At 32.5% G+C, this 6,960-nt stretch overlaps 1 pseudogene; it reads right to left on the bottom strand.

Moving 5' to 3' along the window:
- Positions 1 to 1,035: 1,035 nt before the first annotated feature.
- LOC107030357 overlaps positions 1,036 to 6,960 on the bottom strand; it is a 9,395-nt pseudogene continuing 3,470 nt past the window's right edge.

Here is a 6,960-nt window from a genome sequence, read left to right as displayed (position 1 = left end):
ATTGCATTGATGTTGTGCAAGTGTGATACACCTCCCATTGTGAGAGTGGTGCTACACGTCACTGTATTAGTCCAAACATGTAACTGATTTTTTTAGACAAGTTTAGAAATGAATTTATGTCTTTTCCCTTGAAAACCCCATCGCCTACAAACTTACCACACTTACCCCTCCTCGAATGAAAAAATCGCAAATTAGGTGAAATAACCCATTTTCATAAAAACTCAGCACCTAATTATAATTCATGACCCACCCATCTAACTAACTTAGGCCTTATTTGTTTGAGAGATCTGAATCTAATCATTCAGATTCAGTCCATTAATTGTGTTTATTTTTAGGTCCAAATTTTAATCATTTACATTCAGCCCATTAAGCCATTTTGTTTCTTTTTTAAAAAAAAACTCTCTGCGATCTTAATGAGTTTAATTGAATCATATGCATAACAAAGTCTTAACCTCAATCGAGATTTGTATGGATGAAGTGTTGAGTGATTACTGCATCAGAATGCAGGTTCCAATTCTCATCAAACATGGCTCCATAGAGTGATTTTTTCTCCAGCTGATATGGTTTGGACTTCACAATCACTCTATTATAATACCAATTCAAGAACATAGTACATATGTTCGAAACTTAGTACTGTACTCCTGAAATCATCAGCTCTAAAGTTGTTGATCAACGAACTATAACAATCTAGATTCATATAATTGGCGGACGAGGGGTCTTCCATACATCTATAACATTTTCTTGATAATGCAGAGCGAAAAGATGGTTACCACCAACTGAAGAATCACGAATTGGATCAACTTGAAGCATTGATTTGGAAGCCAATCAGATCCACAATACACTGAAATACTACCGTACAATGATGAAAACAATTGCCCCTCGTTAAATGCTAGTTTTGGACAACACATACCAGAAGCAGAATCTTTATCTCTCCAATTTACACTCACATCAGTACTCCTAAAATTCACGAAACCCAAACACTTATTCGAGCCTAATACACAAATCGAGCCACTCTCCTCTATCAATATTGCATCATTAATAAATAGCGGTAACACAACTCGAGAACAACTTGTAATTTGAGCCAAACTCTAGTGTACTTGCTGTGGCAGATTGATATAAACGGCTCGATTTATCTATAACTTGAAATTTATACCTCAACTCTCCTGTGGATGCATTGAATAGTTCAATGCCCCCATCTGCTAGATTTTTATCAGAGCTAACCACAATACTTTCGGAATCAATCCAACAAACATAATTCACCTTATTGTGCTCAATATGTATTATATGGTGTTATTCTAGCATCCAGTCGTACACGCGAACCACACTACCCTATATTTTTCATCTTGTATTTCTACGATACTTAGAACAAAACTTTGAAGAACTAGGTAAGACACAACAAAGTTTAAAAACATTTTCATAATTAGAAAATTAAAACTAGTAGAGAAACTAGAATCAGAAACAGATTAGAAAAAATATATGAAACTTTTCCTTAAAGAAGAATTGTTGTCAATCTGTGTTTAAAAAATCTTACTGATTCCAACAAACTTTGCAGAAATACGAAGTAACCAAAGTTTAACGAACCAGTGAAGAATAGAAGAACATAAATTAATTCACAAATCTAAAATTTGTAACACATACCAGAATTTAGAAAAACAGAAAGAAGATCAAGCCCACTGAATGCACAGTGTCCCCTTAAGGAAATTATTCCCCTACAGTATCGAGGTTTGATTTGGAATATGTCCTCCCAGGGTAGAATGATCTCAATACCAGTGCATTGATACCTAAAACGCTGATGTCAGCGAGCCACTCAACCGCAGCAAATTACACTTAGAATACTAGATTTAGTAGTAGTAGAAAAAGTCCAGAAAATCCTATATTCTATATAGATTTAAAATGAGAGAAAATCCCTCAATTTATAGAACAAAGGGTAGTGCGAAAAGGTTCTTATTGTGCCTTACTGGAGAAGTCACAAACATTTGGAAAAGTCACAATCTTTCAGAAAGATCGTCACCTTTCATAAAAGTCACAACTTTTTATAAAAGTCATAACTTTTCATAAAAGTCGCAACTTTTCATGAAAGTCATAACTTTTCATAAAAATCATAATCTTTTATAAAAGTTCGCAACTCTTCATTTTCCATTCACACCTTTTAAAACCCAACAATCCCCCACATGAATGGAAATGACTCCAAGACAAAGAAACGGATAAGTATGTGTACTCTACAATCAATAATTAATTGCATCTGGATAAGTAAGTTTCCCCTTGGACTTTCCATAGTGAACATATGTCGGATATACTCGGTCGATCGGTAGATGCGATATCTTTGAACCGTCGAGTTTTGGTGTATACCTATCAACCAAATGTCACACAATTAACCCTTTACCATTTATGGTTCTTACGATTGTGTTCGTTTCAGCCATGAACACCTCGTGGTTTCTTAAGTGTATAGAGAGATGGGCTTTTGACAATCATCCTCTTTGAAGCGGCTTACACTTCACACTCACATAGGTGATTTCTAATCATGTTATCGCGTAGATACACTATTTGGTCAACTCTGCCAAACATAGCAAATCATTAAAACTATTAAGCTATATTAACTCATTAACAAGTCTTAATGTTGTATCATTGTCCTTGAGCATTGTTTTCATCATGAGAAAGGATTGAGTTTGTTGACAATGCTAAACCGTCAGTCACAACTTTATTTTTCTCCTTGAATCTAGCTCTTCGAATCTCTAGTCTGCTAGATAGAGTTACCGTCATGATGACTTTTCGTAAGCCGTAAATCCATTCCCTTAGATGATATTTAAACTTTCTCTCTAGTTAGGCTTTTCTATAAGTGGATCTGACACATTATCCTTTGACTTTACATAGTCATTTCTGATAATTTCACTAGTAGTTTTCTAATGGTATCATGTTTATGTCCTATATGACGAGACTTTCCGTTATACATCATGCTTCATGCCCTATCCATTGCATCTTGACTATCAAAGTGTATGCATACTAATGCCAATGGTTTGGGTCAAAAAAGAATATCTATCAAGAAATTCCGGAGTCTTTCAACTTAATCACCGACCTTTATCTTGAGCACCTAGCTCAAAGATCATTATAGAGCTAGCGATACATGTTTCTTTTGAAATATTTCCAAGAGACTGCTCTTCTACCAAGAGTAAGTATATATATCCACTCGTGAATTTTACTTCATTTGTCCGGTGATCAAATTTGCATCACTATATCCTTTCAATACTGTTGGATATTGTTATAATGCAAGGCATAGTTTAAAGTATTTTTTAAATACTCCAAAACTCTATTTATTGCCATCTAATGAGTTTGATTGGGATCACTTGTGAACCAGCTCAATTTATTAATAGTAAATGATATACCTGATCGCGCACACTTCATGATATACATCACATTTTCCAATACCCTAGCACAATCCAATTGTGAGTAACTTTCGCTTTCACTCTTTTGAAATGCAAAACTCACATTTATTGGAGATTTGACAATATTGACATCCAAATATTTGAACTAGTCAAGTACTTTTTCAATGAAATGAGACCGTGAAAATGCTAAACCTTATGGAATCCTAAGGATTCTTATACCTAAGATCGCATTAGCAACTCCCAAATTTTTCATTCCAAACTTGCTTTCTAGCATATGTTTAGTAGCATTTATATCATTAGTGTCTCTATTGATGATCAACATATCACCAATATACAACCAAACAATGACCTTGGGATTTTAATGTGAACACATTTATCAGTTCCATCATTCTTAAATCCATTTATCAACATGATTTGGTCAAATTTCTTATCTCATTGTTTGGGTGCTTGTTTTAGTCCATAATGTGACTTAACAAATTCACACACTTTCTTTTATTACCAGGAACCATAAAACCCTCGAGTTGTTTCATGTAAATTTCTTTCTCCAATTTTCCGTTTAAGAGAAATGTTTCACATTCATTTGATCAATTTGGAGGTCATATATCACAAATAATACTATTAGCATCCGAATGGATATAATTCTAATTACTGATGAGTATATATATATCAACAAGATCAAAACCTTTTCTTTTCCTAAAGTCTTTGACACAAAGTCTTGCCGTATATTTGTCAACAGTTCTATCGACTTTCATTTTCCTTTTGAGGATTCACTTTGAATCCAAAAGTTTATTTCCTGGAGGAAGATCAACCAACTTCCAATAGGATTACTCAAGGTTGAACCAATCTCACTATTAATACCATTTGTCCAAAAGGATGAGTCTACATAAGACACAAAAAATGTTACAAAATCATATTCGAAGAAAGTATATGTCCCTTGACATGTACTACGCCTCTGAATCTCTTTATTAAGTGCATTCTCTTTTTGCTCTTTCCAAGGTCGTTTAGACCATTCACTAGACTACTCAAGTCTAATTTTATAGTCCACAGTCTTATGTTCTATTTCAATCCTTTTAGGAATAGGAACTTGGACTTTGGCTAGACACCCCACACTTTGAAATATTTCAAGTTGGATTTCTTTCTTTCCATTTCTCATATGGAATAGATTGTGTCCTGAACAAACAAAATTGTTTTCTTTATGAAAAGACAAATTTTTTTGTTCCCTTTTGCAGTAAGGATAGTTTCTCCACACAAGTTTTGTGGTAAACCCGAAATTTTACAAATGCGTCCATCATTTCTTTCAATGTTTGATTTTTTTTCTTTAGATTGAGGTGAATAGGGCAGTAATTTGATAGATAAATCCACTTTCTAAACATATTTCTGTACAAGGAGATTCATACTCTCTATTCTTATCACTTCTTATCTTTTTTCTAACTGATTTTCAACTTCGATATTATATTGTCTAGACATTTCTATTGCTTCATCCTTACCATTAAGCAAATAGACAGTCTTTTTTTTTAATGTAATTGTCAATGAAAGTAACGAGATACTTTTTCCCACCATGAGACGGTATTGACTTCATATTAAAAATGTCAGTGTAGATCAATTTTAAGGGATTAAAATTCCTTTCAACAGATTTATAAGAATGCTCAACATATTTATATTCCACACAAACTTGACATTTTTATTTATCGCACTCAAAGTTAGACAAAACTTCTAAGTTAATCAGTTTTCCTTACAAGGTATTTTTTAATTGAAATGCCCCAAGTGCTCAGGTGACTCTGACTCAAGCAAGTTAGAACAAATAAAAATATTGAGTTTGAAAAACTCTTCGCGAGGTAGATTTTTTCTCAAATATATTGTTCCAACTTACAATTTTGTGTGATACAAACATTGTTTAGAGTCATCACCTTGTCAAATATCCTTTGTAGAAGGACCTTTCCATAATTTTCAATTTGCGTCTTACAGAACTACCCATGAACAAAGTTTCATTGGGTCCAATAAAGGCAATATAGTCCAAATATTTCTTTTACAAAAACATAACAAATGACTATTCATCAATATCCATGTCTATGCAAATACTTTTATAATAATAGACATATTTTTTTCATGAAAAATCACAACATTTAAGTGACATTTTTTCATAAAAGAACACAATTATTTTGAACAAGTATATATATCATTTGGTAGTTTCATACCAGTCACACCATATACTAGTAATAAAGAAACTCAACAACTACGATACCAAATATACTCCAAGAATTTTATCGGCCAAACATAATACAAAAGTATCATTGAATTTCATATATTTTGCTCCAAAGTTAAAATAGACACCAAGTCTAATCATAAGCAAAGAACCCCCTACATTTAAAATATGATCTCAAAAATATTTTTCAAGTATTTGAAAATAGTTTTTTCACATATCTTTCTAGACTCTCAAAATGTCATTGGTAGTATGAAACCTCTTTTGAAAATATTATTCTACGAAAGAATTATAGAGTTTCAATTCTCTTTGACAATCTTTACATAGTGTCAAAGTTCATTATATAGAGACACAAACACACCAACTCTAAGTTGTTGGTCTTTCTCGTCTATCACAAATAGACATACCACTTAGTATTTAGAATACTAACAATAAAGACAATTTGTACATTTTTCTATTTAACAATGAAGTTTATAGAGCATAAAAAGTACAACACTGACTATCATGTGAAGTTTTCATATTCTTCAAAACAATTGCAAAGTCCAATTTATTCAGAGTAGAAAACTACAAAAGTTTTTTAGTCTACAACAGTCAGACACAATCAAAATGACAGGGTGGAATGATCTCAATCACCAGTGTATAGATATCCAAAACGCTGTTGTCAGCGAGCCACTCAACGGCAGCAAAGTACACTTAGAATACTAGATTTAGTAGTAGTAAAAAAAGTCCAGAAAATTCTATATTCTATATATATTTAAAATGAGAGAAAATCCCTCAATTTATAGAACAAAGGATAGTGCAAAAAGGTTTTTATTGTGCCTTACTGAAAAAGTCACAAACATTTGGAAAAGTCACAATTTTTCAGAAAGGTCATCACCTTTCATAAAAGTCACAACTTTTTATAAAAGTCATAACTTTTTGAAAAAATCGCAACTTTTTATGAACACTACTAATAAAAGGCCAAAAAGAGACCTAGAAAAGAGACCGAAAAAGAGACCTCAACGCTAGGTCAGTAAAATGCAGGTCACTTTTTTACAGACACCTCATGAGGTCGCCAAACGGAGACCTCACGAGGTCACCAACAAATAATCTGATTTTTTACAAAAAGGAGACCTCACGAGGTCACTATTGTATTATTTAATTTTATTTTATATTTTTTATATAGAGACCTCATGAGGTCACAATTTTATAATATTATTTAATTTTATATTTTAATAAAGAGACCTCATTAGGTCGCTAAGATATTATTTAATTTAATTTTATATTATTTTAAAGTAGAGACCTCATGAGGTCTCTTTTCTGCATTTATAAAATATAAAATGTTAATTAGAGACCTGATGAGGTCTCTATTATGAAGTAGCTGAAAAAATTAATACAAAT

Source organism: Solanum pennellii, chromosome 9 (genome assembly GCF_001406875.1).
Source record: "Solanum pennellii chromosome 9, SPENNV200".
NCBI classification, from domain to species: Eukaryota; Viridiplantae; Streptophyta; class Magnoliopsida; order Solanales; family Solanaceae; genus Solanum; species Solanum pennellii.
The sequence above is the reverse complement of the archived record's forward strand: the minus strand, read 5'-3'. Positions and strand labels throughout refer to the sequence as shown.